At 48.3% G+C, this 20,524-nt stretch overlaps 1 long non-coding RNA gene across 3 annotated transcripts; it reads left to right on the forward strand.

Moving 5' to 3' along the window:
- Positions 1 to 303: 303 nt before the first annotated feature.
- On the forward strand, positions 304 to 15,879 carry LOC128072546 (uncharacterized). 3 transcript variants are annotated; one of them, XR_008202334.1, is made up of 3 exons: positions 304 to 857; positions 11,041 to 11,170; positions 15,502 to 15,879. It is a non-coding gene; the product is annotated as an uncharacterized LOC128072546 (long non-coding RNA). The 3 variants fall into 3 exon arrangements; XR_008202335.1 differs by having other exon boundaries at positions 304 to 852; XR_008202336.1 differs by lacking the exon at positions 304 to 857 and adding an exon at positions 8,702 to 8,839.
- Positions 15,880 to 20,524: the final 4,645 nt, after the last annotated feature.

Here is a 20,524-nt window from a genome sequence, read left to right on the forward strand (position 1 = left end):
AGTGCAGGATCTTCAGCATGAAATGCTGGCCAAATACACAGAAGGACTCTATGGCTCACCCAGGGGAGAAGCAGATTCCCAAGCCTCCTCCTGTCTGCAGAGGCTATTAGGGCATTCACTTATCCTCAGAGTCTGCAGGTTTATGAAAGCAGCCTCTCTTCTTCGTTAGAGTCAAAAGGAACAACTTGTGTTTGATTTCCTTTGGGACTGGAGCTGGCTGTCTCTGTTCCTCGGCTCAGAGCCATAGCAGTGGGGAGAAGAGGGGAGGGGAAAAGCCAGGGGAGCACACTGCTGGGACTTTTTTAGGACTGAGGCTTCTCGGTTGTTCTGTAGCTGTTGGGATTGTTTTCACCTTGGATTGAAATGCTTTTCCCTGGAACTCTTTGCCCTTCTGCAGGGGGATTGAAGAGCTCTGCTCCTTAGCTTGTGAGACAGAATCACCGCGGGTGCTGAGAGAGAGCAGGAAATCACCTTTGTAAAGCTGTCCAGAAAGCCTTGAATTCAGGTACGAGCCTCGTGTTTATAGGAACATAAAAGGAACCATGGAAACTGAATATGGGTCAGAGCACCTGCAAGTGGATAAAAAGTAGAGGGATTGCAAACCTACCCTGATTTCTCTGTCTTTGGATATGCTCTGCTGGTTTCAAACCTCCTTGGGGTCCTAGGCTCCATAGGAGCCTTGGGGATCTATACAAAGAAGGAATTTCTGGGGAAAGCAGCAGACAGAAGGCTTGCTTTAAATTCCTGTGCGTGCCTTGGTCCTTGGGCTTCCACAGAGGATTCCACGAGGATCACAAGCTGCTCAGTCTACAGGGAGCTGTTGCTGGATCTGGTGCTCCTGCTGAGCCTCAGGTGAGGTCAGATAGTGCTATGTGTGTTACTGACCTGGGCTTTAAACTTTGCTTCCCCCTGCACCCTTATCTGGAGGATTATCCCATGCATTCAGTTCTTGGCATTCAGCTCCTCTGCAGTTCCCAGCTTCAGCACAGGAAACTCCTTCACCTAGCTACTGCCAGCATGCTTTTGGCGACCCTGGCTGTCCCGTCAGCTGTTACAGGCCATTAAAGGATTTGTTTCCCGGCGTATGAAAAGGCTTAATTCAATTCTCATTCTCTTCTGGCATTCCTCGGAGGTGAGTGCGTCCCCTCGGCATGAAGCCTCCGATGCCGCTAATTGACTTGAAAGTAGCTCATGTCTCCTTGGAAATGTCACCCAGCCCTTTTCAAGTGCAATTCCAGGCAATCAGGATCAATATGTTTCTTTAGCTAAGGGTATTAGCACATGACTGACAGCCCTGCGACATTAGCTTATTCCTACCGACTTCCAGTTGCTCATTTTTCTTCACTGTCTCAGCTGCGATCCCATAAGCAGGGACAGAGCTTGGACCGGAGCCATTCCCCGGGCTGCACTGGCTTACAGCACGCTGTGGGTACGGGCTGGCTCACTCACACCTGCCCTAAATCTGCATGGAGCTCCCGTCCTCCACTTCCCCAAATCCAATGGCATTGCCCAACCACTTGCTCACTGTTTCAGGAAGGAAAGGGCTGAGATTTCTGCCTGCTTTAATCAGTCTCGTTTGGTATGAGGAAAGGTATCAGCATATTTTTGCTACACCTTTGCACAGAGAACACTTTCAGAGTAATTCTCTCTCCTCAGATCTTTGCTCCTCGGGAGGCTGTGGTCCACAGCAGAGGATTTCTCTTTCGTCTATGGCCTTGGTGCTGTTTGCAGCCAACACCTGGGTTTGTGATTTCTGTCTTTCAGCAGGCATACTGAGGATGGCATCCATCCACCCTCTTCCTTTGTTGTCTCAGAAATGCTTGTGAATGTCTTCCCAGCACCTCTGTGCTGCTCTCCGTGCTTAGAGGTAGGGAGCGAAAGCACTGGCAAAATGAATTTAGAGGAGCTTACAAAAGCACTTGAGGCAGTGCTTTTGTGAGTGAATTCGATCCGGGCCCAAGTGCCCTCTGCTTTTCTGGTCTCCCTTTCTAACAAGGCTGGCACAGCTGCAGTGCTGCTCTGCGGGGAGGGCTCACACCTCCCTCTCCATGCCCCTTTTCTTGGCAGGGAGAGGGGACCTCACCTCCCACGTTGGCAGACCCTGACCCAGGGGACCTGGGAGTGATGATTCAGAAGTGGGTTTAAGGATATTTCAGATTGTTAAAGGGAGAAACTGAGATGCTGAGAGGCCATAAGCCACGTCCTAAGTGAGATGTGTGATTCTTCCCAGTGCCAGCCAGCCACCCTGCCTGCAGCTGTTGGTATACTCAGCTCCCAAGCAGAGCTGCTCCCTGCCATCAGAGCAGGCTAGGGCTGCAGGGAAGGGATCTGAAGCTAGCTCCCAATGGCAAATATTGGCAGACACAGGAACAAGATTTGCTCTGCTATTGGTTCTGGGGATGCTTAGAGGGCTTCTCTGCCGTGCTGGGAATCTGTGTCCCTTGCAGGGGTTTGAGCTGCTGTGGAGCCAGAGGTGGGAAGCTGTGTCAGGGAGCTTCTGAGAACGTGTTCCCAAAAGGTGCATCAAGAGATAAACAAGCAAGCCTGGAAAACTTTTAATTCATGCTGTTGCCTGATATCTGCATATGTCTCTTGCTGGATTTTGCGTCCTTTGCAATGAGACGGGGCAGTCAAGAAGGAGTTAATGCTTGTGCCATATGAAACAAGTGCATCCCAAACCTTGGCAATCAGAGGCAAGCAACAATTATTAACGCCTCGGCATTTAATGTGGCAGATCGCTTACGCCCCCGGTTATGGTGTGCGTTCAATTCCAGAGCACTCGGCGTTGTCATAGCGGGGCCATAGATCACAGCGACCTTAGCATCGTGTCAAGGGGCTTCACTCCATCAGGGATAATGAACATCTCCCACCGGTTTCTCCCCATCACTCACTTGAGATCCAGAAGTTCATCATGCAAATGACAAACAATGTTAATTTTCTGCAAATAATTCCTCTAGATGTCCGCGGGATTCCAGCGCTCTTTGCCCAGAATGGTAAAATATGTTTGTGTTCCTTCCTCTAATTCATCAGCAGGCCCACAAATCTCCCCAAACTCTCTATAAACAAAGCAAGAGGCAGAATCTAATAGTTATCTGCAGTGCAGGCATGGCTTACAGTCTCACTAATGCAGATGGGGAAAGGAGTGGTGGAAGAGGTTGAGAAGTGACCTTCAAAGACATTCTCGGGTGAGATGTCTTTGACTGCACTCACCCTTGAAAAGACAGTGAGTGTGATGGTCTGAGCCAAGCTTCATACAAACGTGATTCCATGTGGGAGGAGAAGCTCAAGGGGGATGCTTCTGGGCTTGAAACTGAGGAGTGAAACTTGCTGCAAGCCGTATCTGCGTCACTAGGAGACTTTCCATCCTGTGGCTGGGCTTCACCATGGATATATTGAACTGTTTTCACGTGGGCAGGGAGGCAAACAGGCAGCTTGTTGGTTTCTCCAAGCATCTCTCAGCTCCCCAGGCTCCAGATTCAGCCAAAAATATATGAAGAGCTGACATCCATGGAGGTTTGGTTTACAGAGCATAAGGAATTTTGGCTCGGACAAATAGGAAGGTATGATGCAGAAATTAGCTCCAGCAAATGTATATGGTATATGACAGACCTGAGATGAAGCTGCCAACAGAACATCTCTATTTTTCATGCATAAGAGGCCAGCAGGCAGGTAAGAGAAAAATTCAAAGAGGATGGTGCAAATCCTGGTCTCCTGCCAAGGTTCCAGAGGAAAGCTCAGGAAAGTTTGGAGGCTCCCATTTTCATCAGAACTATGGACATCCCAAAGCTCCCTCTGCTCTGGCAGCTGAGATCGCCCATCCCTGTGCTCCTGCCTTGCCCTGGCACTCCTGCAGCACTTGGGTTGGTTTGGGGCTGCTGCGTTCCCCATGGAAGTGGGTCCAACCTTTAAATGGCACATACCCATCCCTCCCTTGCTGTCCTTTTCACACTGGAGGGATTTGTAAAGGTCTTTCTAAGCAGCAGCTGCTGTGTGGCTTTTTGTTTTTTGTTTCTTTTATGACAAGCTGGAAATTAATTTCTTTTGCGGTGGTGTCGGACTATCTGTTCCCAAGTCGCAGTGCAGACTGAGCTCGTAACTCTCTTGACTGCCTTGTGGCTGAGTTATGGGGTCCTCTGCAGCTCAGCCCAAAGGGTTTAATTTAAGAATGGGTATCTTGAAGAAAGCAGTGATCTGACACCTGCCTGGTGCTTTTGCACTCTGTACATTCTCAAAGTTTTTCCTGATATTTGACTGAAAGGTCTCTAGTTGTATATTAAGCCTAGGATTTCTTTCCTACTTGCTTTTTGTTGATCTGCAGAATGTAACCATGTCTCCGTCTCCTCTAGACCAAGCATCACAAATGTTTTCCACCTTTCCTTGCCAGCCATCTCCTATAGATTTCCACTCACTGCTGTCTGTCTGCTTTGGACCATCTCCAGTTATTCACTCTGGCTTGCAGATCAGCATCCCAAACTGGACCCCGTTGAGATCTGAACAGCACAGAAGATGAGAGGAGATGATTTGGATGCTCGTACCCGACATCTTTGTCTGCTTCCATCCTGGTTACCCTTGGCATGATCTTGAACCCATTTTTGGGGCAAGTAAGGTGAAGAGTTTCAATTGCTGTCTGGGCCACCCGTTGTTGTCTCCTTGTTGCCACATGTGGACACTAATATGACCATCTGTCATAGGAACCAGTGTCTTGAATGGGGGATGCTTGGATGAGTTAATGTGAATGGACAAAAGATGTAGTCTGCTTGCAGAGACCAAAGCTCATTAACCCTTCTGTGGATGCTGTCATATAAGCTCCTTCACGAGATTATTTACGACGCACTTTAATATGTGTGTGGTGCCTGCTAATAAGAAACCTGTGTTGAGTCACATCTTAGCTGCTTTACCTTAGCTTTTCTAACTGTCTGTTTGCAGCCAGATCAATGAAGTGTGGGCTGCTTGTCTGGCAAATCTAGAGCCTGGGAGAGCATCCAATGACTTGGGTTTAACCCTCCTTGCAGAAAACACATTGATATCTCCCACCTCCCTGTGGCTAGGACTAAGGGAATTGGCAAGGGATCCTTATCCTTGCTTCCCTCCTGCCATCTGTGTGCTGCTAGCTCTGTGCTTACCGATGCCCTTTGACTCCTCCCAGACAAGAGGCCAGTAGTAACTTCATGTTTTCCTAAAAATCAATTCTGGTTTGGCTGCAAGTGGGAAGAAGTGTCACAGGTTGTGCCTGGGCATTCGTTTCAACATACAAGCTTTGAGGTCAGGCCCTGCACATGGCACCAAGGCTATGCTGCTTTTTTATTGTTCCTTCTGTATGGGGAGAAATTGGTGGGGTTATGGCCACTGGAGAACTCTTCCACCTGCAGAGCTGTGGGGAAGGAAGCAAAGCTCTCACTCTTTCCTCATCCTAAGCTCTCTGCTTTTCTGTACTTTCTACTTACAACTACCAGTTGACTTTTTCTTTTTTTATTTTAAATGCCAAGTCCCTCTTTTGTCCCCTTAATGAATAATAACCTCTTAATGGCACTTTCCCAGGGCTTTGTCACTAGCATGACAGCATCTAATCATGTATTATTGGCTCAGCTGAATGGGTCACTGGTTTTACTGGACTTGCACAAAGGACGTTGTAAAGATCCAAGTGCAGTCCAACTCTTCCAAGGATACAGTTATAGTTCCTCCAGCTTTTGGCACACCTTGACTTAGGAGTTTTTGAGAGCAAGATGGAGATACCTGCTTTACCTTCTGTCTCACTGGAAATGAACTAAGAGAACTTACGAAAACCCTAACGTTATTCAGGAGTTTAGCTCCAAATGTGGAAGTAAATGATTGTAACCCTCCTGGTTTGTCTTTACCAGAGCCTTCTAGGCTGTCATCTACTTCAGGCTTTGCTCAGACTCTGCAGTCCAAAGACTCATGTGCAATGACCTGCCACCATTTTTGCTTCAGACTCCAGAGTCAGGTAGTTAGATGATTCCCTTTCATGTAAGTACTTTTTTATCTTTCTTATCTGTGGAGGGAAGCCAGCACAAGTCATCTTTAAAGGTAAGGAAAGTGGAACCAATGTTTTGTATCCCAGAAATCTCATTATTTTCAACTAATGCGCTGACCTTGAATGCCGGGGTTTGGCAGTATCTTTAAGCACAGAAGCAGGTCCACCTGGAGAAGTCTGCGTGGTACAATATGCATTTTCTATACAGGTGGAAACAGTGAATTCTCTGGGCCTTGTAAAAATGAGGCATTGTGGGTGACTTCCCTTTGACTCAAGCTTGATGGTAGATTTCACAAGAGGAAAAAGTGTGTTTAAAAAGTTACTCAATACTGATCTGTCCAGAGTGTTTTTCCCAGGCTGGATTTAGGGAAGGATTATCTCCGATTTTCATTTAGTTCTGAAATCCTGGGTATTGGTTTTATAAACTAAACCCCCTTCGCAGCAGGTTGCTTGTTCTGTATTGTTGTTTTAGCTTGATGCATAGGAAGGAATTTAAATTCACATACAGGGTGGGGCTAGCTCCTTGCTGGGGTAAATCACCATAGTTCAGATATTTAAAGGCAGATGCATCAGTCCTGGCAGCCCAGGATCTGGCTTGCTTTGATTAAAATCTGATGAAGATTACTCAGCCTTACCAAGGGACTTGGATTACCATTCTATAAAAAGAAGGGCAGGAGTGCAGAGGACATTAAATATAAAAATAATCCAATGAAGGATGTGAAGCTAAACGCATGGCAAATTGAACAGCGATGCAAACACCCTATTGAAACAGGTGTAGGGCTGCAGGGCTGGTGGGTGCACACAAGGCTCAAAGCTATGTTTGAGTCAGAAAGACAATTGCTCTTGGGTTTCTCACAGCTGTGGTCTTGTCTTTTAAAGGCAGAATGTTCAGAAAGAGAGCCTCACTCCTTAGAAAATCCCCAGGGGAGTCTTGCAGGAGAAGTGGGTGACAAATCCTCTGCCTCTGCTTGCTCGGGGACCCAGGCTAGTGCCAAATCTCACTACAAAGAGGTGATTAGAGCTGAGGAACAGAAAGTCAGCTCTTGCAGATCTGAAAATGTGAAATGTGCATCGTCTTTAGGGTTTCTTACAGCAGTTGAACTTTACCGCTCCCTTCCATTGCAGTGTTCATTTTCCTAGTTCTTTGTTCCTTTTAAAGGATTTAGGGACTGTTATTACGCCACGCAATTGTGCTCCATGGGCAGTGACTGATAGAAAGGCTGCTCTGAGCCCTTTTTTGGGCCTTTTAAATGAATCGGTCAAACCTTTCAGCACATGTCCAGCTTTCCCAAGTTTTCGTATCCAGTCCCTTAAAATCAATAAAATCTAGTCTTGCCTCTGCAGTGTAGCTATTGATAGGGCAGATGCACTTGGATCTTCATCTGACTGCCTTTTGAATCCCTGAAACCCATTTGTCTCTTCTTTTGATGGAGCTTGCTGCCTTGCTCGATGGCTTGCTTGCATGGGAAGCACCTTCCTTGCTGACCCCTGTTAAAAACGTGGAAGGTTTTCAAGTAGAGTTGCAGGACTTGTGATTTGAGCATCCTTCTTTACTTAGACCAAGGGGAACAGAGTGCACGGTGCGTTGGCTGGTCTGGAGTCTGTCTAGGGTGGCTGGAAGATGCTTTAATGGTGTCAGAAGGCTCTGGGAGCCTGGAGAGTGAGGCTGAGCAGCCTTAAAAACGTTGCTGACTTAAACTGACGCATCTAAATGCACTGGAGGAAAGACGACAGGGCTGTTTGGGGACCCTCCTGGGTGATTACATACATGGCTGGTCAGCGGCATCGCCTGAGTGCCCCGGCAGCTATGCCAGTCTTCCAGTTTTCTTTCATTTCAGTTCAGGTCGGATGAGGATAAGATTGTATTTTAATAAGTGTTTGTTAGGGAGCGCTTCCCCCCCGCCTCCCACCCGCATAAAACTGTTTATTTTCCTTGCAGTAACACGTGTGTTGCTCAGCTTCTGCTGTTCCATGTGTCGTGCTCTGTTACTGTGCCTTGCTCACAGCCGCAGAGCAGGGGGAACGCTGCCAAGGCTTTTTCTGGGAATTTGCTCTGGTCGTGCTGCTTCCCCGGGAGCACTCAGTGGATGCATGTTGTTTGCAGGGGGGGGGAAAGTACTGAAATGTCAGCGTCTGAAGGAATCACGAAGGAAGCAAGGGGAGCACCAACTCTTTTCCACCTCTCAGAGGTGCCTGCATGCTCATAGCCTTGGAAAGTGGTGGGTGATGTCTTGCTGAGAAATGATACTGCTAAGCAGTAAATGTGACCCTCTTGTGCTGTTTCAAAAAGAGACTTTGCTTAAGGCAGCCTTAGGATAAAAGTGCTTCTCCGCATACCCACCTGCCCCAAATTACCAGCTGCCAAAATGGGGGCTGCAAGTGGCAGTGGTACCCCAGCCAAGGGCACTCCTTTCTCTTTCCAAAACACAGTTGTATTTTCACTTGGACTGGATGCAAAACAGTGCCTAAAACATTGAGATGCATTGATGAGCACATCTTTAAGTCACCTGCCTTCTTGTTGCAGACATGATTATACCTACACAGACTAAACTGCTGCAGGGAAGGCAGAGACGCAGTGCTCACTGCGGCTGCTTGGGCCATTCATTTGTTAGCATGGGTTTGGATTTCTGATGACTCAGAAGGGAGCTCGGCTTCCTCTCAGCTATTTGCAGATCTAAAGATCTGTTACACTGTGGTTGTGAACCAGGCCTCTGAACGTTGTGCAGAGCTGAGACCAAAAGCTGCCTCAGTCTCAGTGTTTAAAAGCAGAGAGCTGGTTTCCACGTGTTGGCTTTTCACGTGTTGGGTTTGTATGGGGCACTCACCAACTCACAGCAAAACAGTAAGGTGAGTGCTTGAGAGGGGTTCTTGCTGTTTGTCTTGGCTTCTTTCAGGCTAAGGTGGAGGTTAAATATTTCAAGCTTCTTGTTGAAGCCTTTGGAGTAGAACGAGAATGAGATGAATGTGGTGCAAATGCCCTAACTCCAGGAGCAGGTGCTTCACTGCTGTGAGAGCTGGCAATGCTAAATATCTCATACTTTCTGATTTATAATTTCTTCCAGATCTGGTGTGTTTTACCAATTATCCTCATATACAAAACCTGAGGAATATATGGTGGGAAAGTCCCTCTTTGTGTGGTACACACATGTGAGTGTTTTGTACTATATTTGTAACAGCAGCAGCAGAGCTCTTCACCAGAACCACATGGTAATGTTAAGCAGTGCTCGTTAGTTTGCATAGCTCCATGGCCTGCACCCACACCTGCAGCACCTCTGTGTACCCACTGCAGGTGTGTAGCCTCAGCTCTGGGTGCAGTACGTCTCTTCGCGCTGTGCTCTGAGCTCCTGGGCTACCCTTGATCAACTATTCCTATGTGGGTCTTCTCTTTCTGAGGTCTCAGCCCCAGCTGTACCACCCTTCCCTCTTATCTTTAGCTTGCTTTCCTGAGAAAACAGGGTTAATGTGTCTGGCTCTCTCTTGCCCACCCCTAATAACTTTCCAGCCTGATGACTGATTCCAGCTGTGCGTGCCAGCGATCTGAAAGATAATGAGTTCCTACTGGCTTGATATAAATAGATGGCGAGGGGAAGACTTTATCTTTGCCCCTCTCTGTCGGGAGAGTTCATTCCTTATCAGTCCAAGAGCATCTGTGTGAGGTGAAACAAGAAAGAGATGTTATGAATGCCTATGGGGAAAGCTGCACTTGAAGCTGGTATCCTACTGCGTCCTGGAGAACCCAGCCGTGATGCGGGGCTCCCATCCAGCCTCTGGCAGTTGGCTGGGGGCAGCTTTCCCCCGTAGCAGCACTTGTCTCCCCCAGGCCTCTGTGTTAAATCTGTTTAAGGCTCTTTAATCAAAACCTATGTCTATGTACGCTGGTGTCAATGGCCCAGCTTCCCATTTTTTTTTTTTTTTTTTTTTAACTATTTTATGTCCACAGCATGGGATAGACTTAATTGCCAAGGGCTGGAAGCAGGGCTGCTAAGGTATTTTAATTACATCTGATTGCTGCATTCTGCAGCCTTGCTCTGTCAGTTGTTCTACCACAGCACTGTGTAGAGCCCACTTGGTCCAGCACAGGCACTTTGGCTGTGTGGGCTGATCACAGAGGAAAACAGCAGTACTTCACTCCAGATGTCATTGGGGCTGTATCTTTTCTCTCTACTCTGACTTCATGGCAATAGATTCTTCCCTATTAGAGGACTGTAGTTCTTCCATATCATGTCACTTAGAAGCAGTAGAACGAAATTTACCCTGCCCTATTGCATGGGCAGAGCAGGAGTACTTGCTCTAAAAAGAACCTGCTTTATTGCTCCAGACACATCCCTGTGAGACTTTTCCCCAGCTCCTGTATTGGTTTCAAGGCTGGTCATTCTCAGGGGTCTTCTCTTTTCTGTCAAGCAGTAGTGCTCTCTTAGTGTAAGGGAAAGAGCTGTCTCAAAGACTATTTGAGGGAGGCAAGAGGGAGTGAAATAAGAAAGATGCTGGCCTTGCTGTGCTGAAACACCCAAATTGGACCCTTGGGGGCTGGATTGGTGCATGGAATAAGCTGAATTGCATGGAGGGACAGGCAGGAGCACTGCAGGTAAGGTAAAGCACCTGCTTGGAAATGTCTGCTCGCCAACAGAGAGCAGCTCCAACCAAGCGTGTATGAAATGAGGGTAACTATTGCATCTTCATATGGCTTTTAGGTGTGTTTTCAGTAGTGCTCAGGCCTGGCAGCATCTGCAGCTCTACCTGAATGTTTTCTGGTGCATTCAGCAAGTGGCAGCTCCCAGAGCACAGACTCTGACCTGCCTTGTCAAAGTGTTTAGCATGCAGAAGACAGAGAAAGAGTTTGAACCTGACCCAGGGCCTGGGGAAAGGAAAGTCCAAAGAGGAGCAGGGCACAGAGGTAAGGCTGTTTTTGTGCAGCTGCTAATAAGCACTTCCGTTCCTGCCAAAGCTTTTACTTCTGATTTAAGAGGAAACCTCAGTATCCACAATTTTTCTATTGAAACGTGTTTGTGTTTTTAACAGCATTCATCTGTGTTTCTTCCTCTTAATAGATATAACCCTGCTACAGATTATAGACGTGTTTTGGTTGAAATTCTCTGTGCTTGATGCATTGTCTGCCTACAACGCAGGGCAAACTCTGCTCCTCCCTTCTGGCCTGGCCTGTAATGATGGATTAAGTAGGTAAGTAATAGAGTGGTAATGAGATAACCACTGACATCGAGCATTAACGTGGGAATAAATGAAGTTACCATCCAGAACTAATGGCCTGAACTATCACTGGGTTGTAATTAATGAACGTGGTGGCTGAGATTTACAAGGATATTTTAGGATGCTGTTTGCATGCAGCTTTGGCTTTTATGGCTTGGTTGGAAAGAAATCAATTAATGCCACGAACTTAATGAATGAGATGACGATGTGCTTTGTCAGACTGTAGTGCCCCTTTCGTGGAAGCAGCTAGACCGGTGTGCACGTGGAATGCAGTTGTTTGCCTTACTTCAAGGGATGGAAGAAGTTAGGATACTGTGATCTCTATCTCCCTAGGTCACTTACACACTTAGTGTGTAGTGGAGCTGTTGCAAAGGTCTGTGATGGCCAAACTACACACTAGTGGTGGACCTGTGCTCAAGAGGCTTACACTGGAGAGCTGTCCCTTCCTCCTTGCATGGCTTAGTAGGCATGTGACCCTGCCAAACACTTTAGAGATGTGTGAATAACACTTTTGAGGTGGTTGCTAGGCTGTTGCAGAAAACACAGAAGAACAGTCAAAATTCTTCGCATTAATTGGTGGGAACAATCCAGCCATCTCTGCTGACTGTTGCTTCTCTCATCTTTCCATGGCAACAGTCTCTCTACAGCAGCCCAGGTGCTCGTGGTTGGGCATGTTGGGATTTCTGAGCCTTCTGTCTTCCAAATCACCCCTTGGAGCATGGAGGGAACATCTGTACCGCTAAAGTATGGCATCACATGATGCATCAAAGACATCTCTTTTTGTAATCATGTTCCTTATGCTGTCAGAGATAGAAAATGTTGAAAACGTGATCTGAACCCTTACATTTCTTCAGTGCAAACGCTGTTGACCTGTTTTTTTTGACAAAGAGAGGAAGGTGTTGAGTCTTTCCTTTCCGTGGGCTGAGCTGTCATACCTTTCTGAGAGCTGGAGGAAGGAAAGGGACTGGTAAGCAAAGGGAAGGATGGTCTCTCTCTCTCTCTGCCACAGAGCCCAACCTGTCTGCTGCTGTGAAGTTGCCTTTTGGAAGCCAGGATGGTGGCTGCAAGTGAGAATAAGGAGAGAAAGCGGCTCAGGCACTGCATCATCTTCACCTCTGCTCCCTGCTGTGAATAGAAGCGTGTGGAGATAGCACCAAGAGGGGTGCAGCCCACTTTTAGCATGGGCAGAGTAGGTATGGAGAAGGCATCCCTTCTGCCTTGCCTCTCTGAAGCATTTTCTAGGCATGTTCTAGCACTATTTTCTCTTTTGGGACCTGTTTTACAGACATTTTTAATGATTCTAGGGGAAAATGAGAGACAGATGGCCAATGATGAACCCAGTCCAAAGCTGCCCAGACTTGAGGGAGGGTGTCATTTCAGCTGGAAGCGTCACATCTTTGAGGTGCACGCTCAGTAGTTCCCTTCCATGGTGAACAGGAGGAAAGAATTTCCACCTGCTGGACCAGCACAAGCCAAGACCCAAATTGAGCAAAGCATGGTTGGATGGTTCATGGATTTACATATTCTGTGATATACACCTTTCCTTCCCCCAGCTTTGGGAAGTTTATTGCCCCCAACAAAGTACGCCGTGTGGCAGGCCGTTACGTGACAGGGGAAAATTACCCAGACTGTTCTCCAGAAGGCAAGTGAGCAAAAATTTTCCTCCAACTGGTTCAGGACAAAGTTAATGTAGGAAAGCCATTAAAATTAATGCTGGTAATCAAGGATAAAAACCAGCAGGGCTGTAACAAAATTTGGACCAGATTGAGTTTCCCAGCTGTCATGCTGCATGCTTTCTTAAAGGCAGCAGGCAGAGGGAGGGTGTAGTGTAAGGCAAGCTTGGAAAGCTCTTGTCAAGGGTGTGAGTTTGGGGGCATTTGGATTCTCGTAGCATTGGCTCCTTGGTCCAGCCCTGCCTTTTTTTGAAAAGCAATGTCTCTGTTTGGTCTGATGTTCCTTATGACTTGTATTTTATTCATATCATGTTTACCTGCTTTCTTCTGGAATCTGCCCTCAGAGTTCAGGTCCTTCTCCGGGACTCTGGGAACTTGCCTGCATGTGATTGACAGCATCATATGAGCATGTATAGGACTGCATCTCATGCTGTCAGGTCAGAGATTATCTCTAAGCAGCCCATACTCAACGATTAGTTGGAAAAGACACAAAGAAGCAGAGCCGTTCCCCTCTCTGTATTATCTGCCTCTGAGAATGGGAGAGTGCTGGTAGAGTGTAACCAGGTCTGTACTGGTATAGAGAGGAAGGCTCAGGTTTGATGATTTGTCCATTATCTGGTGGTGGGTACAGCCTAACCAGGGCCCAGAGTATCCCAAGGACTATATCCTAGTGCAGGAACTGGACTCTCTTCTGAATAGACAGCTTTCTCCAGCTTCACAGCATGCTAACACAGGCCAGTCACCTTCACCACAACTCTTGGCACAAGATATTCAGCTGACTTGATGCTTCAAAGTAGGCTGAATCTGGTATAACCAAGGCAGAATTTCTGTGCTCCAGAAGTGAAGTAATACCCCATGCTTTCAAGTGACCACTGGTTTGACAGCAGTAGTGAAAGGGAAAGGCATGAATGGGTCAGATATCAGGAAAAACTTCTAAGAAAGAGTGGTGAGGCTGTGAAATGGGCTGCCCAGGGTGGTGGTAGGGTCACTGTCTCTGGAGGTGTTCAAGGATTGTCGAGATGTGGCACTGAGGGACGTGGTTTAGTGGGCAATAATGGTGATGGGTGGATAGTTAGACTAGATGGATCCGATTGGAGGTCCTCCAATTAGAGGTCTTTTCCAATCTTAGTGATTCTATGAAAGTAGTCTCTGAGAAGCTTGGATACGGTGTCTGAAACGAGCTGAGGAAGGCACCTCATCTCTAAGCACATCCACCTTCTGTAGCATACACCCTGCCAGGCACAGAGAGGTCCTGAGTCCCTCAGTCACTGCAAAGAACAGCAGATAGATGGAGCAGACAGAGCTGGAGAGCATTCTTTTTTTTTTTTTTTTTTTTTTGTGTGTGTGTGTGTGTAAAAATCGTCGAAGAATCAGGGTGCCAAAAATATTTTGATGGAAGTGACTATGTGAAATATCTTTTCATTTCGATTATTTGAAAAACAAAAACTGTTCATGGGTTTTAAAATTCATGTCCCCTCCGGGTTGCTTTGTTTTGTTTTGTTTCTTATTCCTTCTCCCTTATTCCTCAGAGGGAGCCATCCAAACCTACACGGCGTGTTATTTCTTGAGGAAATGCAGTGTGATCTTTTTCCAGTTTAACCGAGGCTGAAAAATCTTCTGGTGTTTCATTTGCCTGAGAAATTTGAAAAAAAAGCTTGGATGGAACAGAGGCCTGAATGGTTCAGGGGGAACCTTGTAGGTTTTGGAGACCCACTTGGATGGGAGTAGCTGCAGGAGCTCTTTGCTGTGCAGGTTGGGGAGGAGGTGATGCCATCTTTGCCTGGGCCATACTTGGTGCCCAACACCTTTTCCAAGGGTGAGGGGCATAGGAGTGCAGAGCTGTGTCTTGGTTGCAGCAGGGACCTGCTACTGTTGAAGTATGACTCTCAGCTTTCTGGAGTTGTGGAAAACATCCAGATAATGGCTGAAACTGGGAGATTAAAGGGCTATCTTGGCTTTTGAGGACGTCTCCATGGGATGTCCCATAGGTGGCTTGTTGGAGGTGAACCACAGAGGGAGACTGCACTGGAGAGGCATGGAGGCACACATGGGATGAGAGTGGTGGCAACTGCCTGCGTGCCTGGAAGCAGGGCAAGCAGTGGGCTGTGGGTAGAGAAGACCACCCCTGCCTGTTGCTGCCATCTCCACAAGCTTCCAGCTCTGCCGTGTAGCTCTGCCCGGATCTGCAGTAGAGCTGCTCATCCCCAGCCCTGCCATCCCTGTGCCCCACATGCTGCCTCTCCTATAAATAGCTGGATGGGAAGCGGAGCGCAGAGCTGCCGCAGATGGCCCCCAGTTCCACGCGCACTCATGTGTGAGATCCCAGAGAGGGGCTGTCAATTCTTTGCCTACAGCCACCCATGCAACCTCATTAAGAATGGTGTCGTCTTCCTTAACCCCCTTCGCCCCCTCCCTCCCCACTTCAACGTGCCTACATTCGAGCACCCTTATTAAACGTGCACTTCTAAGCGAGGAGCGCTGACTTCCCCTTAATTGAGGCATGATAATTAGAGCATTAACACATTAGGAGGGTGAGACAGCATGTTTAGCTTTTGTGATTAATTATCTGAGGATTGTAATAAGTTGTTAAGACATTAATTACTCTGGCATGTTTATTGCTCTTTATTGCAGAGCTGACACTTGGTGGAAGAGTTGCTGGTGTGCCTGGAGGTGCAGTGTGAGGTGGGCTGGCCAGAGGAGACCTCTGCTCCCCCGTAGACACTGAGCTGCTGCTTGGGAACGGATCTTGGGGACCAGAAACAGCTCCTGAACCTCCAGCAAGCCACCTCGGGATGGAAGTGGCGTTTGAATCTCTTAGAGTCATAGGATTATGAAGGTTGGAATAAAGCACTGAGATCATCAGCCCATCCTCACCATGCCCACTAAACCGTGTTCCTCAGTGCCGCATTCTCCCTCATTTTGGGACCGCCTGGGAGCTGGAAGGTTTATTGTTATGGATGGTTTCAGCTGGATTTCTCTCTTCTTTCAAACAAAGTGTTTCCTCTTGAATGGTTTGAGCCTGCCCTCATTTGGATCTTTGTTTTTGCAAATCCAAGTCAGCATGGCTCATTCTGTCTGGATCTGAGGAGGATGGCTGTCTGTTGGAGACAAGCTAAAGTTCAGCATGTCGGCAGTGGTCAAGGAATGAACCAGGACCCCAGTGGCCTCGCTTGGCTCTTGATCAGATGAATTTTCTTATGGAGAGCTGGGAGGTGGGTTAAGGAAGGCTGTTGCTGTGGCAGCAGGAGCGGATCAGCCCTCTGCAGCCTGCTCTTCACACAGCAAGCTGCTCAGCGACCTGTCAGCGCTGTGCTGATCAGATGGGGGCTGAAGGCAGAGTTCAGAGCAGGAGGATGGGTGGGTCCGTGTGCTGCTGTGACAGAGAAAAAAGGCAGCAGGAGAGTGTGATGGGCCTGTCCCAACCTTCTGCTTTTCTCATGAGTTGCATAGTGCCAGACCTTTGCTGTCCAGTTCTTTGGGTTGGGGACAACACGGGAGAGACAGGGGAAATGGAGTAACAGCCCCAGACACTGCCATGGAGAATAAAATTGGGAAAATGGTGAAAGAGAAGAAGGTGAGAAAGCTATGAGTTTTGTGTGTTTGCTGTTGGTTTGATATTGGATAGCCCCGTCCCTGCAGACAGCCATGGTTAGGATGGGTGGGCTCTGAGCACTGATGGAGCTGTGGGTATCCCTGCTCAGTGTGGGGAGGTTGGACCACATGGCCTTTAAGAGTTCCTTCCAGCTCAAAACAATGCTGTCGTTCCTTGGGGAGCCTTGGAGCTGACATGTCCATTTCCAGGCTATGGCAGAGCCCTTGTGGCTTTGCAGCATGTGCTTGTGTAGTGGGGTAGTAGCCAAGGGAGTGGAAGGGAGTCTTCTCATCAGACTTTAAATGTGAAGACCCTGTCCTGTCCATCTTTCCCAAGGACAAACTGTCTCAGCGTGGCTCCCACCAGCTCAGTCTTCTGTCACTGTGTCACTGTCACTGGTGGCTGGGGAGCTGCACTAGGCACTGAATGCCCACCCCATGTGCGAGCTGGGATCCATCTTGTGTCAGCTGCCTTCAGCCCTTCCGCGTTGTCTCGCTGTAGCCCAGCCTGAATTTGGCATTCGCTGTCAGGTGGCTGATTTCTGCCTGCAGAATATGGAAAGCGTCAGCCTGGCATTTCCCGCTTGCCTCCCAGGGACAAAGCAGGTCATGACTTACGTGTATTATCATTAAAAAGATAATTTCCTCTAGATGTGTGCAATAAGACAATGGTGCTGACCTGTGATCCTGGCATTGCACAGCATTAATGATTTCCCTTTGCAGGTAATAAGCAGCAAATGTACACATTTTGGGGAGATCTGAATTTTTTTTTTTTCCTTTTAACACTGCTGTCTTCCTAGGCCAGACTTAATTAGCAGACCTCATTATTTCCTGAAATGTAACTTGACTTCCATTGAATGAGAATTGTTCAGTGGATGGGGAGCAGCAGAGCGGTGCTGCAATATTCATATTGTTTAAATTGCAACATTAACATTTCATGCCGCTCTTGGCATATTTTCAGGTGCAGCCCTTTAGCTCAATGCAGTGCTGTGAAAGGTTGGATCAGAACAATTAGGATACAGTGACTGGATTTCTGGATTTTTTTATTTTTTTTTTAAAGAACTCAAGCTTAGATTCAATCCCCATCACTCTTTTTGTTTGGCAGAGCAGGGATTCCAGCGTCCCTGAAGTAAATACTTTTCTGGAATAAAGGATGTGCTGTAGCACATACTCACCTCCTGTCTTAGTAGAGATGAAGCCCTGCAGGTACAGGCAGTATGTGATTTACAGGACAGGAAACACCTCCTGGGACTTGACCTTTACCAGGTAAATAAGAGAATTCCCCAAAAATGCTTCTGGCCACCTAGGCCAAAGACACACACAAAAAGGCTGTTTCCCACTTTGCCATTGTTCTTGGATGCCTCAGGCCAAAGATGGCACTGTAGTAATGCCCAGGTCCGAGCAGTCCCTACATGAGCACTTGGATTGCGCTCCCTGTCTCCAAACAGCACTGGGCTTTGGTCCTGCATGGGGGCTCCAGTGACCTTTGCTGCCTTGCTCCATGGTGTGCTTTCCAATAGTTTTTCCTGTACTGAAGATCAGTGCCAATGATGCGAGTTAATACTGAGCAATCACGGAATACCTGGATTAGAAGGAACCTTAAAGCCCACCCAGCCCCAACCCTATTGTGGGCTGGCTGCCCCCCACCACTAGCTTAGGCTGCCCAGGGCCACATCCAGCCTCTCTTTAGCACCTCCAGCGTTGAGACACTCATCTGGGATTGCTGTGAGCCAAGTGCAACACCTTGCATTTGGTCTTATTGGTGTCAGGAACAACTCCAGCTTCCACCCTGGAATGACTTAATTAGGGTCTCTGACTTCAGCCAGCCATGCCTCCCATTTGTAACGTGTGCAGTGGGATCCATGACATCTTATCTTCTATGGATACGTGGCTTGGATCAGGGTTCTCTAATGTCTGGTAAGCTGCTCGTGCTGAATGGAACACCTCCTCTCGTGGGATATTTATAGCATCCTGCTCTCCCACGCAGATTGTCTGGTGTCTAATAGTGGATGATGCACTACGGTTTGCAAGGTGCTAATAATCTCTCTCCTCTGTTTGACAGTCTGTTCCCATGAGATTTATAGACTCTGACTGTCCCTGAGACCTCTGCCTCTCTGTCAGATCAGGCTGAAATCTGTTCTCAGTGTCAGAAGCTGCTGCCAAGCGGGCAGGGGATGGACTGATGCATGTGTTTCAGAACTCAGGCACAGAGCTGAGGGCAATAGGAGCTCTGATTTCCAACTTGTGGGTTCACGAAGGTGAGCATCCAGGAGAAGCACTGTGCCTGCAGCCATCCTGCACAAGATGCCATGCTGAGGGACACTCATGGGCTGCACTTGGTGTTCCCATCTCCTGCGGTGACCATCACAAGCGGCACAGCCCCTGTGGGAACGGCCCCTGAGGACAATAAACGAGCCAGCCCTGAGCTCCCGGCTGCTGTGAAGAATTGCCTGGCTAAAGGATAATGAATACCGCAGCAGGAGACAGAGCGTTGCTCCGAGGCCATCCATCCCCTTTATCACCCCACTAACAAGCCCCTGAGCGACTTCAGAGAGGCTTCTGCAGAGCGGCTCAATCCCTCACCATGCTGGCGGCTGGGTGCTGGGGGCTCTGCAGGAAACCACAGTGCTATCCCACAGAGCAACTGCCAGTGCCGCCTAGGGGTCCATGTAGTGCCAAGAAGGGGCAGAAAAGCCAGGCATTCTTTTTTTTTTTCCAAAGTACTTTTGGGCCCTGCAGCACACTTTGGAGCACTGCTCTACCCAGCTCCCAGCCTGGCTAAGATTTCCAAGATCTGTACAAGGCCTAGGAGCAGTTTAGTGCTGCTGGCCAGGAGGTGAGTTGGTTCTGCTTCACTTGCAGCACAGCTGAGTCTGTGCATGAGCCCGATGCAGGGCAGAGAGGGCAGGAGTGATGTGCTCTTCCGAAGAGCTAATAAAAGCTGATTTCTCCCATAGCTCCGAGCCAGTGGGAAGCATTAGTGGCTGGCTGAGTGCCTCCCACACTGTGCAGCGTGCTGGGTGCTTGTCCTCCTGCGGAGGGAAAGGCATCTCAGCAAAAGCTCAGGCGTCCCTTCTGGGAGAGCAAACCAGGCACATAGCTGCGCAGCTGGACATGGGAGGCAAGTGGGAGCACGTGGCACAAAATTCCATTTCTGAGCAAGTTCTTCTGCCTCTGCTCAGGACTTAAGGTGGGAGAAGCACACTCATTGCCTGACTGGACTCCAAAAAGCCCCAGTGCTGAATGCCTCCATTGAGATGCTTATGTGCAGCAACCCAAGCGTGCTGGTACTCAGTGTGCCCACCTGCCTGAGTGTGTCTGGGACACAGCATGCAGTGTGTAGGCACTCAGCAGAGCTAATTGCCAGTAATTGGAAGGCTTTTTTTGTCTCATCTTTCCAGCATTATTTTGTCTTCTCCTCTAGGTTTATCTGTAGGAAGATGCATTTAGCATGGTTCCTGCAAGAACTTCACATCCAGTGCTGGAGGAGGAGAAGGGAAAGCAAACAGAGTTGGGTGTCTTCAGCAATGTAGGTGGTGGGGGAAGGGCAAAAGGCTTGAAAAAAGCTGCAGAGCCATTCAGGAAGGTGCAGAGAGCACAGTGATGGGCAATTAGGTTGTTCCAGGAAGGACAGAAACAGCAGAGAGCAGCCAGCTGAGGCTCAGGAGCTCTCAGATACTCAGTAGCAGTTTTGACTGAGGTCGCTGGGTAGGGCTGGTTGTGTTTCATGCCTCAGTTTCCCCATGGGAGGGTTCGTTTACAGCCTGAAAACATCTGGCACTTTTCCTCCTTTGACCAGCACCGTTGAGTGTTGAATTGAAAGGAAATACAATGCATCACCCTCCTTGTGGGCTGCCACTCTGCCAAGAGAAGTGGAGATTGGCCTTCCATCACGGGGGGCTGGGGTGGAAAGAGACCTCCTGGAGCACACAGTGGAGAAATACTGTCATTATCTGAGGAAGAGCTGACAGAGATGGAGCGCTCCTTCACCTCGGCTGCCAGACCTCTGCCCTGCTTGTTGCTAACAGGACGGGGAAGTGCTAACTGAGGAGCTATGCCAGCT

The sequence above is a fragment of the Tympanuchus pallidicinctus genome, unplaced genomic scaffold (genome assembly GCF_026119805.1).
Source record: "Tympanuchus pallidicinctus isolate F22 unplaced genomic scaffold, pur_lepc_1.0 scaffold7, whole genome shotgun sequence".
NCBI classification, from domain to species: Eukaryota; Metazoa; Chordata; class Aves; order Galliformes; family Phasianidae; genus Tympanuchus; species Tympanuchus pallidicinctus.